Source organism: Aethalodelphis obliquidens, unplaced genomic scaffold (genome assembly GCF_003676395.1).
Source record: "Aethalodelphis obliquidens isolate GAN/ISIS:26980383/991018 unplaced genomic scaffold, ASM367639v1 scaffold3, whole genome shotgun sequence".
Lineage (NCBI taxonomy): Eukaryota > Metazoa > Chordata > Mammalia > Artiodactyla > Delphinidae > Aethalodelphis > Aethalodelphis obliquidens.
Window position 1 is genome coordinate 87,239,068 of NW_020837947.1, and position 14,404 is coordinate 87,253,471.

Below are 14,404 nucleotides of genomic sequence, written 5' to 3' on the forward strand. Positions count from 1 at the left end.
CCAAACAATCTTGTGTGACTGCTATGAATGCATTGCTGTTTAGCCAAAGAAGCAAGGAAGCACAATCAAAAGCACAGAAATGGAAACATGGTCTATTTTCATGTTCATTGTAAAAACGTGTCCTTAAAGTCTATTTTGTAACTGTAAAATGGTTTTGAAGACACATCACTATTGCTTGATTTTTGAGTGAATATTTTATATGTCTGCAAAATACCATGAGACATGCACATTTTGCTGCCATCTGAGACCATTGGTATTACATACCGTGAGCGGACTTCTAGGGACATAATTTGGATGGTAAAGATCTTTTAGATGCACATGTAGAACTGAGAGGTTTTTTCTTTCTTTAATTTCACGGTAGGTAAAGCCTTAGCAAAATACCCTCCTTACCTTTCTTAAAATATACTCTGATATTTTAAGGTTTTTTTCAATCTGAATTTACTGACAGTGATGAATTTGATGTTGTGAAAACAGGGGTCCTCAGTTACGGAGTGTGTCCCTTGTCCCCTGTACGGGCCAAACCACAAGTCTTCCCACTGAGCTTCAGTCCCCTCCTCGGACCCCTCACTCTGTGGCTTTAACACCTCACACAGTGACCCATACTTTCCTCCAGAAAAAGAGAAACCCGGGTTTACCTGGAGTTAAACCCCAGGATTGACTGAGGTTTCTTTGGTGTTTGGGTGGCAGAATGTAGGACACTGACCTCAGGAAAAGAAGTGGGGAACTCTGCTCTATATTCGCTTTTAGGAATATTTCATTTTTTTCCAACATTATTAAGCACTTTCTACCTTCTATATTTTAACTGTTTTTCCTGTTGATTTTGCAGTATTTTTAAAACTAATAAATTGTATGATAACATGGTGCTAAAACCAGATAATCTACCACAGAATATTTATTTCTAAGTGTATAGTCAGAAAGTGTGAACAAATAATCATTACCAATGAGACAATTGTTTTTTTTAAAGAAACTTTAAATCAGTTATATCTGAGGTGTATGATACACTAAACAAAATTCATGCAGTAGGACTCTTTAGATTATTAGATATCATAATATTACCTATGATTTTATTGTTGTTCTTGCCTGTTGGGGAAATATTTCAGTATAAAACTTAGACTGTGATGAGATGTGCATTTTTAGAATTGAGAATATTATTTCTAATTGTAAAAATTATACCTTTTCCCTTGTTCAACTCTTTTTTCTTCTTGAAGTATAGTTCATTTATAGTATTGTGTTGGTTTTAGGTGTACAGCATAGTGATTCCATTTTTTTTGCAGATTATACTCCATTATAGGTTATTATAAGATATTGTGTATAACTTCCTGTGCTATGCTGTAAATCATTGTTCCTTATATACATATTTATTTTTAAACATTTACCACCTAAATTCATGTTAAGTATCTTTCTTCTTTCAGTCATGAAGAAAGCCAAGAACAGGTTTGTGTTCTCAATCTAATGCTCTAAATATAAGTCATACTAGCATGCATCTTAGAACACAGATCACAGATGAGGATTATTGCCTAAGGCCCATGATTCAGGAATCTGGTACCATGACGAGGCTTTTTATATATAGCATTCTCCAGGTTGGCCAGATGCACCATTTCTAAGTGTAGATTTCAATAAAGAGTATTGTATGCCAGCTTTAAAGGATGTAAACTACCTGCTAAAAATCTTGCTTTGGATACACAGTCTCTAAATCTCTTTCTCTCTGTCTCTCTCTCTCTCTCCATATATATATATGAAGTATATTTATTGAAGTATATTTATTTATTGAAGTATAATTGATTTACAATGTCTTAGTTTCAGGTGTACAGCAACGTGATTCAGTTTATATATAGAGAATTTTTAAGATTCCTTTCCCATATAGGTTATTACAAAATATTGAATATAGTTCCCTGTGCTATACAGTCAGTCCTTGTTGTTTATCTGTTTTATAGATAGTAGTGTGTATATGTTATTCTCAAATTCCTAATTTATCCCTCCCCCCCAACCTCTCCCCTTTGGCAACCATAAGTTTGTTTTCTATGTCTTTGAGTCTGTTTCTGTTTTGTAAATAAGTTCATTTGTATCATATATTTTTTTAGATTCCACATATAAGTGATAATATATCATATTTGTCATTCTCTGTCTGACTTACTTCACTTAGTATGATAATCTCTAGGTCCATCCATGTTGCTGCAAATGGCATTCTTTCGTTCTTTTTTACGCTTAGTAATATTCCATCACATATATGTACCACATCTTCTTTATCCATTCCTCTGTTGATGGACATTTATGTTGCTTCCATGTCTTGACTATTGTAAATAGTGCTGCAATGAACATTGGGGTGCATGTGTCTTTTCAAATTATGGTTTTCTCTGGATATATGCCCAGGAGAGCTACCATATGATCCTATAATATATAATTTCTGAGAATTGTTGTCAGTATTAAAATGCTTAGAATTTACAGATAGATTGCTATGTAAATGATTGCTTAAATGAGTCCCTTATTGAGTACATTCAACATCTAAACCATCCGAACTTCTGCTTTAGGAATGAGACTTGCATACTCTCATTGTGAAGAGTTCTGATTGACCAGACACTGTACTGGGTGCTTCATGCATCTTATTTCACTTAACCATCAGAGTAACCCAACTGAAGTCAGCTCTCTAAATGACCCCCATTTACAAATGAGAAATTGAAGGCCTCTAGCTGTTAAATTACTCCCTTTAGGTCGCACAGCTTGCACGTGGTGGAGATGAGATTAGAAGCCATCTCAGCAGACTCCACAATTCACATTTAACCACCATGCTCTATTGCTACACTCGTTAGAAAATCAAATTTAACATGACATGGAATTTCTATATTTTCTCACTCTTTCATGTTTATAAAAATGTATCTTTATGTCAGGGAAAAGAGAGTTTTCTTTAAAAAATCAAATTTCAAAAATCAAATTTCAAAAATCAAATTTCAAAAATCAATTCAAAAAAAAGACGTTAATGTTAATCTAATAATTTTTCATGACCCACTTAAAATTAAGCTGAGAAGCATATTGGGTGATCTGAAAAGAATTGTATCTGAGTGGTAGTATTTTTCCATAATGATTTCAGTAAAACTATAATGTAGAAAGTAGATTAAGAATATTTGAATTTCAGAAAAATCTAGACATAGATGATGAAAGAACATGACTCTCTGAAAAAAATATATAATTGCAGAGTCATCTACCCATAAAGATATTTTCAAAACTGATTTTTCTTCATAGCCTTGCTCCTTTTTCTTTCCAGTGCATACATTCAACCTGTAAGAGAATGTTAAATTATTTTATTTTAACAACCTTGATTTTTCACAGCAAAATGGAGGTGCCAGTCAAGTATGAGTTTTAACTAAAGTAGCATTAGATTCAGCAACACAGAGAAAGGGTTTGCAGGGCTGTAGGACTCAGTACTAGTTCAGCCATACACATATTTCCCGTGTACTTGGCATTACATCCTGGGCTCTACTTTATCAAATCACCTAATCACCTAATAACATTGACTTATAGAATCAGTTTGATTTAATATGTTCCTTTTTTTTCTCAACACATGCTATCTTAATTCATATTAGCTGAACCTCGTTGCCTGCTTTGTCATAATGATCCTGCCTCTCACCAGGGGAGACAGAAGAGCCTGTATTCTTGCTTTGTTTTAGATGGCTGTGTGCAGGCAGATGGCTGTCCCCTACTGTAAAGTTCAGAGTGACAGATTTAGAATATCAGTGCTTTGTGCTGCAGGAAAGCATGTGCCTCTGACTATTAATTGTAGGATTAACATTTTTAAACAGTCCCATACTTTTCAGTGTTCTATAAAACAGTTTTATAAATAGTGTAATAAAGGAGTATTTAAATGCCATACATTAAAACCAAGAAATCATTTATTTGATATCCTGTCTCTGTATGTTCCATATATGCTTAAAGGTCAGCTGCACTGAGTAAATTGCAAACGTAGAAATAAAAATGAGAGGTTTTACTAGGTGTTTCGTCTTGTTTGTTTTTTTTTTTAAAAAAGACGGCCTGAATGTCTGCTTTGTTTTTACCATAATGAGAACAAATTTTAAAGGCATATTAGAGTAGTCTGAATGTATTTGTTAACTATAGTCAGGTAGCTGGATGTCAGATGTTCCAGAGCCAAGAAGGCAGAGATAGTCAGCATCTAATAACAATGATCTATCTCCCTGCCAGAGGACGGATGGCCTGCATCATCAGAGAAGGGCCAAGAAATGGGTGTTGGCCTTTTCAAACATAACATTCCTGTCTGAAAATCCATCTTTAAAAGCAGAGGGCAACGCTGCATATTTATCAGTAAATGGCAACGGCTGAAATATTAAGATATTAAGTTGAGAGTGAATGGGGATTGAGGTCAAGGGCAGAGGCTGACAGGAGACGAGACCACCTGTGGGCAGAGACAGAGGGTTCTGTTTCTGGAGCACGGGCAAGGGAAGGCCCCCATCTTCCCTCTCCTCGCACCACCGGTTGCTGCCGTTCTCCACCACGAGCACCATGTTCAGCTGGTAGAAAATGACAGCTCCCCCGTCATTCTGGTGCTGATAACTGTAAAAACTACATGTCCATCAATCTCTCTACTTACATTGGTAATAATCTAGAAATTTCCATCTAGGAAGAGGAGGGAAACATATACCCCTGTGCTCATCAAAAAAGGATGACATTTATTTTATTTGTCTCCTTTATTGACTTAAATAGCATCCTTTAATTCCCTTACCATTCAACATATCCAATTAAAAAATCCTTAGTGGATCACCTATATATTAGTACCACACATGGAGTCAGTCATCAGAGGTGGTGTGAGGATCACATTTTTGTCTTTAAGTTTTCAAGTGGTTGTGAGCATGGAGGGTGGGTTGGGAGGATGCAAGGAAGGGAAGACAAGCCAGACATGCAAGTCAGCTACCATTCACTACTTACCTCTTTAAAGCTACATAATCTCAGCTCAGCCTCACCCCTGTCCCCAGCAATGTCTGCCTGAGGACCTATATTTGTTTTCTGTTGCTTCCATAACTAATGATCACAACCTAATGACTTCAGCAACACAAGTGTACTATCGTAAAGCTCCGTAAATCAGAAGTCTGACACAGTTCTCAGCAGGTTAAAATCAAGGTGCAGGCAGGGCCGTGTTCCTCTCTGGAGGCTCCAGGGAAGAATCTGTACCTTGCCTTCTGACTTCCAGAGGCTTTCTGCTTTCCTTGGCTCATGGCCCCCTTTATTCGACCTTCAAAGCGAACAATGGTGGGTCCAAACTTTTTCATATCACGTCACTTTATCTACTCTTCCATTTCCCTTTTCTACATTTAAGGATGCTTGTGATTACACAGATTCCCCTGGGATAATCCAGGATCATCTCAGTATCTCGACATTGACTAATTAGCTATTTTAATTCCGGCTACATCCTTAATGCCCCTTTGCCACATAAAGTAACATTTGCAGAGATCCTAGGAGTTAGAATGTGGACATCTTCGGGGGACCACTATTCTGCCTACCACAGGCCTTGTAGTCATTCCTCAGAGAATTTACATAGTCATATAATAGAAAAGGAAGTTTACTGGATGGATATCTAGGGCTAATAGAATTGGAGGAAGCCAGTGAAACCAGGTTGGAAAATGCACTCTGAAGGATGCTCTGGAGAGCCAGTCAACAGGAAGTGAGGGCTCACCTGAGAACAGACTGAGACACACCTTCACTGAACAGGGGCTCACACAGCCATCACGTTCTGAGTCATTTGCTTAAGATGCAGAGTCCCATCAAATATTGTGAAATCGCCTAATTGGCAAAACCTCCATCACATTCTAACCCACTGCCTGAGCAGGAGATTAAGAGAGGAACAAAAGGAGTCATCATTTACTTTAGGCTCCTAACATAGTAACTAGACTGCACAGTCCACCAGCATCCCAAACCATGGGCCTCTTCTCAATTTCCACACAAAAATATAGTCATTCACAAAGCCTTTTATAGCACACATATGCACGCATGCACACACTTTAAAGTTGAATGCTAATCCTTTCCTTAAAAATCCTTCGGATAGAGGAGCTTCAAGATGGCGGAAGAGTAAGACACGGAGATCACCTTCCTCGTCGCAAATACATCGGAAATACATCTACACGTGGAACAACTCCTACAGAACACCTACTGAATGGCTGGCAGAAGACATCAGACCTCCCAAAAGGCAAGAAACCCCCCACGTACCTGGATAAGGCAAAAGAAGAAAGAAACAACAGAGACAAAAGAATAGGGATGGGACCTGAACCAGTGGGAGGGAGCTGTGAAGGAGGAAAGGTTTCCACACACTAGGAGCCCCTTCACTGGCGGAGACTGCGGGTGGCGGAGGGGGGAGCTTCGAAGACACGGAGGAGAGCACAGCAACAGGGGTGCGGAGGGCAAAGCGGAGAGATTTCCGCACAGAGGATCGGTGCTGACCGGCACTCACCAGCCCGAGAAGCTTGTCTGCTCCCTTGCCGGGGTGGGCGGGGCTGGGAGCTGAGGTTCGGCTTCGGTTGGAGCGCAGGGAGAGGACTGGGGTTGGCGGCGTGAACACAGCCTGAAGGGGGTTAGTGCACCACGGCTGGCCGGGAGGGCGTCCGGGGAAAAGTCTGGAGCTGCCTAAGAGGCAAGAGACTTTTTCTTCCCTCTTTGTTTCCTGGTGTGCGAGGAGAGGAGATTAAGAGCGCTGCTTAAAGGAGCTCCAGAGACGGGCGCAAGCTGCACCTAAATGCGCGGACCCCAGAGACGGGCATGAAATGCTAAGGCTGCTGCTGCAGCCACCAAGAAGCCTGTGTGCGAGCACAGGTCACTATCCACACCCACCTTCCGGGGAGCCTGTGAAGCCCGCCACTGCCAGGGTCCCGGGATCCAGGGACAACTTCCCCGGGAGAACGCATGGCACGCCTCAGGCTGGTACAATGTCATGCCGGCCTCTGCCGCCGCAGGCTCGCCCCTCACTCCGTGCCCCTCCCTCTCCCCAGCCTCAGTGAGCCAGAGCCCCCAAATCAGCGGCTCCTTTAACCCCGTCCTGTATGAGCGAAATACAGACTCCCTCCGGCGACCTACACGCAGAGGCGGGGCCAAATCCAAAGCTGAACCCCTGTGAGCTGTGAGAACAAAGAAGAGAAAGGGAAATCCCTCCCAGCAGCCTCAGGAGCAGTGGATTAAATCTCCACAATCAACTTGATGTACCCTGCATCTGTGGAATACCTGAAGAGACAACGAATCATCCCAAATTGAGGTGGTGGACCTTGGGAGCAATGATATATGTATATTTTTTCCCTTTTTCTCTTTCTGTGAGTGTTTATGTGTATGCTTCTGTGCGTGATTTCGTCCATATAGCTTTGCTTTTACCATTTGTCCTAGGTTTCTGTCTGTTTTGGTTATTTTTGGGTTTTTTTAGTATAGTTTTTAGCACTTATTATCATTGGTGGATTTTTTTTTTTTTTTTGGTTTAGTTGCTCTCCTCTTTCTTTCTTTCCTTCCCCCTTTATTTTTATTACTTTCTGAATTTTTTTAATAATTATTTTTATTATTTTATTTTATTTTATAGTTTCTTTCTTTCCTTTTTTCTCCCTTATATTCTAAGCTGTGTGGATGACATGGTCTTGGTGCTATGGCTGGGCATCAGGCGTGTGAATCTGAGGTGGGAGAGCCGAGTTCAGGACATTAGTCCACCAGAGACCTCCCAGCTCCATGTAATATCAAAAGGCGAAAATCTCCCAGAGATTTCCATCTCAACACCAAGACCCACCTCCACTCAATGACCAGCAAGCTACAGTGCTGGACACCCTATGTCAAAAAAATAGCATGACAGGAACACAACCCCACCCATTAGCAGAGAGGATGCGTAAAATCATAATAAGGTGACAAACACTCCAAAACACACCACCAGACGCGGACCTGTGCAGGGGAAAGACAAGATGCAGCCTCATACACCAGAACACAGGCACTAGTGCCCTCCACTGGAAGCCTACACAACCCACTGAACCAACCTTAGTCACTGGGGGTAGACACCAAAAACAACGGGAACTACGAACCTGCAGCCTGTGAAAAGGAGACCCCCAAACACAGTAAGTTAAGCAAAATGAGAAGACTGAAAAACACAAAGCAGATGAAGGAGCAAGATAAAAACCCACCAGACCTAACAAATGAAGAGGAAATAGGCAGTCTACCTGAAAAAGGATTCATAATAATGATAGTAAAGATGATCCAAAATCTTGGAAATAGAATGGAGAAAATACAAGAAACGTTTTAGAATGGAGAAAATACAAGAAACGTTTTATAAGGACCTAGAAGAACTAAAGAGCAAACAAACAATGATGAACAACACAAAATATGAAATTAAAAATTCTCTAGAAGGAATCAATAGCAGTATAACTGAGGCAGAAGAAATACAATACTGCAGAAATACAAAGGATCCTGAGAGATTACTACAAGCAACTATATACCAATAAAATGGACAACCTGGAAGAAATGGACACATTCTTAGAAAAGCACAACCTTCCAAGACTAAACCAGGAAGAAATAGAAAATATAAGTGACCTGGAAGGTAAAATAGTGGAAATACCTACTGCAGAGCAGGATAAAGAAAAAAGAATGAAAATAATTGAGGACAGTCTAAGAGACCTCTGGGACAACATTAAATGCACCAACATCCAAATCATAGGGGTCCCAGAAGAAGAAGAGAAAAAGAAAGGGACTGAGAAAATATTTGAAGTGATTATACTTGAAAACTTCCCTAATATGGAAAAGGAAATAGTTAATAAAGTCAAGGAAGCACAGAGAGTCACACATGGGATAAATCCAAGGAGAAACACGCCAAGACACATATTAACAGGACTATCAAAAATCAAATACAAAGAAAAAATATTAAAAGCAGCAGGGGAAAAAAAACAAATAACATACAAGGGAATCACCATAAGGTTAAAAGTTGATCTTTCAGCAGAAACTCTGCAAGCCAGACGGGAGTGGCAGGACATATTTAAAGTGATGAAAGGGGAAAACAACAACCAAGATTACTCTACCCAGCAAGGATCTCATTCAGATTCGATGGAGAAATTAAAACCTTTACAGACAAACAAAAGCTAAGAGAATTCAGCAACACCATAGCAGCTTCACAACAAATGCTAAAGGAACTTCTCTAGGCAGGAAACACAAGAGAAGGAAAAGATCGACAATAACAAACCCAAAACAATTAAGAAAATGATAATAGGAACATGCATATCGATAATTACCTTAAATTCAAGTGGATTAAATCCTCCAACCAAAAGACATAGACTGGCTGAATGGATACAAAAATAACACCTGTATATATGCTGTCTACAAGAGACCCACTTCAGACCTAGGGACACATACAGACTGAATGTGAGGGGATGCAAAAACATATTCCATGCAAATGGAAATCAAAAGAAAGCTGGGGTAGCAATTCTCATATCAGACAAAATAGACTTTAAAATAAAGACTATTAGAAGAGACAAAGAAGGACAATACATAATAATCAAGGGATCAATCCAAGAAGAAGATATAACAATTTTAAATATCTATGCACCCAACATAGGAGCACCTCAATATATAAGGCAAATACTAACAGCCGTAAAAGGGGAAATCGACAGTAACACATTCATAGTAGGGGACTTAAACACCCCACTTTCACCAATGGACAGATCATCCAAAATGAAAATAAATAAAGAAACACAAGCTTTAAATGATACATTAAAGAAGATGGATTTAATTGATATTTATAAGACATTCCATCACAAAACAAAATAATACACTTTCTCCTCAAGTTCTCATGGAATATTCTCCAGGATAGATCATATCTTGGGTCACAAATCAAGCCTTGGTAAAGTTAAAAAAATTGAAATTGTATCAAGTATCTTTCTGACCACAGTGCTATGAGACTACATGTCAATTACAGGAAAGAAATCTGTAAAAAATACAAACACATGGAGGCTAAACAATACAATATTTAATAACCATGAGATCACTGAAGAAATCAAAGAGGAAATAAAAAATTGGTAGAAACAAATGACAATAAAAACACGATGACCCAAAGCCTAAAGGATGTAGCAAAAATATTTCTAAGAGGGAACTTTATAGCAATACAATCCTACCTTAAGAAACAAGAAACATGTCAAATAAACAACCTAAAGTTACACATAAAGCAGTTAGAGAAAGAAGAACAAAAAATCCTCAAAGTTAGCAGAAGAAAAGAAATCATAAAGATCAGGTCAGAAATAATTGAAAAAGAAATGAGGGAAACAGAAGCAAAGATCAATAAAACTAAAAGCTTGTTCTTTGAAAAGAAAAACAAAATTGATAAGCCATTTGCCAGACTCATTAAGAAAAAAAAAGGAGAAGATACAAATCAATGGAATTCGAAATGAAAAAGAAGTAACAACTGACACTGCAGAAGTACAAAGGATCCTGAGAGATTACTACAAGCAACTATATACCAATAAAATGGACAATCTGGAAGAAATGGACACATTCTTAGAAAAGCACAACCTTCTGAGACTAAACCAGGAAGAAATAGAAAATATAAACAGACTAATCACAAGCACTGAAACTGAAACTGTGATTAAAAATCTTCAAGCAAATAAAAGCCCAGGGTCAGATGGCTTCGCAGGAGAATTCTGTCAAACATTTAGAAAAGAGCTAACACCTATTCTTCACAAAGTCTTCCAAAATATATCAGAAGAACCCTCCCAAACTCATTCTATGAGGCCACCATCTCCCTGAAGCCAAAATCAGGCAAAGATGTCCCAAAGAAAGAAAACTACAGGCCAATATCACTGATGAGCATAGATGCCAAAATCCTCGACAAAATACTAGCAAACAGAATCCAACATCACGTTAAAAGGATCATACACCATAATCAAGTGGGGTTTATCCCAAGAATGCAAGGATTCTTCAATATACACAAATCAATCAATGTGATACATCATATTAACAAATTGAAGGTGAAAAACCATATGATCATCTCAATAGATGCAGCAAAAGATTTTGACAATATTCAACACCCATTTTTATGATAAAACCCTCCAGAAAGTAGGTATAGAGGGAATTTTCCTCAGCATAATAAAGGCCATATATGACAAACCCACAGCCAACATCATCCTCAATGGTGAAAAACTGAAACAATTCCCATTATGATCAGGAACAAGACAAGGTTGCTCACTTTCACCACTATTATCCAACATTGTTTTGTAAGTTTTAGCAACAGCAATCAGAGAGGAAATAGAAATAAAAGGAATCCAAATTGGAAAAGAAGTAAAGCTGACACTGTTAGCAGATGACATGATACTGTACATAGAGGATCTTAAAGATGCTACCAGAAAACTACTAGAGCTAATCAATGAATGTGGTGAAGCAGCAGGATACAAAATTAATGCTATCTCGTGCATTCCTATACACTAATGATGAAAAATCTGAAAGTGAAATTAAGGAAACACTCCCATTTACCATTTCAACAAAAAGAATAAAATACCTAGGAATAAACCTACCTAAGGAGACAAAAGACCTGTGTGCAGAAAACTATAAGACACTGATGAAAGAAATTAAAGGTGATACAAATGGATGGATAGATTTACCATGTTCTTGGATTGGAAGAATCAACATTGTCAAAATGACTCTACTACCCAAAACAATCTACAGATTCAATGTAATCCCTATCAAACTACCCCTGGCATTTTTCACAGAACTAGAACAAAAAATTTCACAAGTTGTATGGACACAAGAGACTGAATAGCCAAAGCAATCTTGAGAAAGAAAAATGGACCTGGAGGAATCAGGCTCCCTGACTTCAGACTATACTGCAAAGCTACAGTAATCAAGACAGTATGGTACTGGCACAAAAACAGAAATGTAGATCAATGGAAAGGATGGAAAGCCCAGAAATTAACCCCTGCACATATGGGCACTGTATTTTTGATAAAGTAGGCAAGAATGGACAATGGAGAAATGACAGCCTCTTCAATAATGGTGCTGGGAAAACTGGAAAGCTACATGTAAAAGAATGATATTAGAACACTCCCTAAGACCATACATAAAAATAAACTCAAAATGGATTAGACCTAAATGTAAGACACTATAAAACTCCTAGAGGAAAACATAGGCAGAACACTCTATGACATAAATCATAGCAAGATACTTTTTGGCCCACCTCCTAAAGAAATGGAAATAAAAACAAAAATGCACAAATGGGACATAATGAAACTTAAAACCTTTTGCACAGGAAAGGATACCATAAACAAGATGAAAAGACAACCCTCAGAATGGGAGAAACTATTTCCAAATGAAGCAACTGATCTAAGATTAATCTCCAAAATTTACAAGCAGCCCATGCAGCTCAATAACAAAAAAATAAACAACCCAATCCAAAAATGAACAGAAGACCTAAATAAACATTTCCCCAAAGAAGATATGTAAATCGCCAACAAACCCATGAAACGATGTTCAGCATCACTAATCATTAGAGAAATGCAAATCAAAACTACAATGAGGTATCACCTCATTGTTTCAGAATGGCCATCATCAAAATTTCTACAAACAATAAATGCTGGAGAGAGTGTGGAGAAAAGGGAACCCTCTTGCACTGTTGGTGGGAATGTAGATTGATACCGCCACTATGGAGAACAGTATGGAGGTTCCCTAAAATACAAAAAAATAGAACTAACATACGACCCAGAAATCCCACTACTGGGCATATACCCTGAGAAAACCATAATTCAAAAAGAGTCATGTAGGGCTTCCCTGGTGGCGCAGTACTTGAGAGTCCACCTGCCGATGCAGAGGACACGGGTTCGTGCCCCAGTCCGGGAAGATCCCACATGCTGCGGAGCGGCTGGGCCCGTGAGCCATGGCCACTGAGCCTGCACGTCCGGAGCCTGTGCTCTGCAACAGGAGAGGCCACAACAGTGAGAGGCCCGTGTACCGCAAAAAAAAAAAAGTCATGAACCACAATGTTCATTGCAGCACTATTTACAATAACCAGGACATGGAAGCAACCTTAGTGGTCATCAATAGGTGAATGGATAAAGAAGATGTGGCACATATATACAATGGACTATTACTCAGCCATAAAAAGAAACAAAATTGTTATTTGTAGCAAGGTGGATGGACCTTGAGTCTCTCATACAGAGTGAAGTAAGTCAGAGAGAGAAAAACAAATACCATATGCTAACACATATATAAGGAATCTAAAAGAAAAAAGAAAAAAATGGTCATGAAGAACCTATCCGCAGGACAGAAGTAAAGATGCAGACCTACTAGAGAATGGATTTGAGGATACGGGGAGGGGAAAGTGTAAGCTGGGACAAAGCGGGAGAGTGGCATGGACATATATACACTACCAAATGTAAAACTGATAGCTAGTGGGAAGCAGCCGCATAGCACAGGGTGATCAGCTTGCTGCTTTGTGACCATCTAGAGGGGTGGAATAGGAAGGGTGGGAGGGAAGGAGACACAAGAGAGAAGAGATATGGTGATATATGTATATGTATAGCTGATTCACTTTGTTATAAAGCAGAAACTACCACACCATTGTAAAGCAATTATACTCCAATAAAGATGTTAAAAAAAAGAAAATCTTCGGATGTTTCCCTTCTCTCTTCTTATCACTCACCTATTTTATGTTTTTTCCTTGCATTCCTGACAGTTTCATTCATTTATATTACAGAATAGTTTAACAAATTTTGTATTGCCACTTCTCCTGAAAACCTACCATAAACAGCTTATCAAAATATTTTCATAAACAAAAATTGTTCCTTTCTTACTTAATCAGTAAAAATATTCCGTGGATAAAGTGGTATCCAAAATGATACTTAAAACTGTGAATTGAAATAGTGGGCAAGTACATTAAAGCAAAGAGAGTCGTCTAGTTTCACTTGGGAGAAGGGTACACGTGTGATCGGCTGAGAAATAAAGCTGGAAATTCAGGTGGAACTCATTCTTTAAAGAACCCTAAATGACAGATTAAAAATATTAAATTCATAGCATAATGTTTTCATTGGGGTAAACTGGGAATGGTGCACAGGGATCTCTATTATTTCTTACACTTACATGTGAATCTATAATTATCTCAGTTAAAGTATCAATTAAAATATTGAAAAAAATTAAATTCATAAGCAATGACTTTCAATGGAAAGAAAAGACGTAATGATCAGAGTTTTCTGCAGAATGATGAAACTGAGAGTAGGATTTAGAAAGGATTACAGTGGAGAAAGGAATAAGGTGGAGAGAAAAATTGGGACATAATCTTAGCAGGCTAGGAAACAGGATGAAAACTGTTTTAACCCTAAGGTTTCCTAATAATTTGGAAGTATAACAGAACTTTATGTTCTCTATACAGAATTCATTTTAGTTTTTTTACCAAAAACTTACAAGACTAAATAAGGCT

General features: G+C 38.5%; 1 protein-coding gene across 1 annotated transcript in view; it reads left to right on the plus strand.

Annotated features, from left to right (window-relative positions):
* The window catches only part of EYS (EGF-like photoreceptor maintenance factor), a 1,677,823-nt gene that overhangs the window by 1,149,965 nt on the left and 513,454 nt on the right, over positions 1 to 14,404 (plus strand). The window lies entirely within an intron of this gene.